Below are 479 nucleotides of genomic sequence, written 5' to 3'. Positions count from 1 at the left end.
CCCCCCCACCTCCGCCCCACAGCCCCGCGAGCCTACTGGCGGCTCCCCGCCGAGCTCAGCTCCCTCGGGGCGCCGCGCCGTGAGGCGGCGGAATCCCCCCCTATATCCCCCCCCCATCAGGGCTGTGGAACGTTCCTCCCCTCCCCCAGCTGAGCGGTGGTACATTCCATCCCCTCAGAGCGCCCCCCTCCCCCCCACCCCCCCCCGAGGCGTGATGGTACGGCTCGCGCCGCGTGCGCGCGCGGGGGGCTGAGCGCGTCCATTTCGCGGCGCGGGGGGGAGGGGGGGACGGAGCGCGCCGCGGGGCCCCTCCCAGCGCTCCCTGCCCGTGCCGCAGGGCGCGGCCTCGCACCCCCCCCCGGGGCTTTTGTAGGTCGGGGGGGGGGGGGTCGAACATGGCCCGGCCCGGCCCGGCCCGGCAGGAAGCTGCGGCTGCCCCCGGCCGCATCCGGCCGCGCGGCGGGAGCCATCTTCCTCGG

General features: G+C 78.7%; 1 protein-coding gene and 1 long non-coding RNA gene across 3 annotated transcripts in view; both read left to right on the top strand.

Moving 5' to 3' along the window:
- Positions 1 to 479, top strand: part of LOC118165182 — a 452,777-nt gene that overhangs the window by 63,478 nt on the left and 388,820 nt on the right. The window lies entirely within an intron of this gene.
- The window catches only part of DSTN (destrin, actin depolymerizing factor), an 11,411-nt gene that overhangs the window by 673 nt on the left and 10,259 nt on the right, over positions 1 to 479 (top strand). The window lies entirely within an intron of this gene.

The sequence above is a fragment of the Oxyura jamaicensis genome, chromosome 3, assembly GCF_011077185.1.
Source record: "Oxyura jamaicensis isolate SHBP4307 breed ruddy duck chromosome 3, BPBGC_Ojam_1.0, whole genome shotgun sequence".
Classification (NCBI taxonomy): domain Eukaryota; kingdom Metazoa; phylum Chordata; class Aves; order Anseriformes; family Anatidae; genus Oxyura; species Oxyura jamaicensis.
Note: the sequence above shows the minus strand (reverse complement) of the source record. Positions and strands in the feature narration are given on the sequence as shown.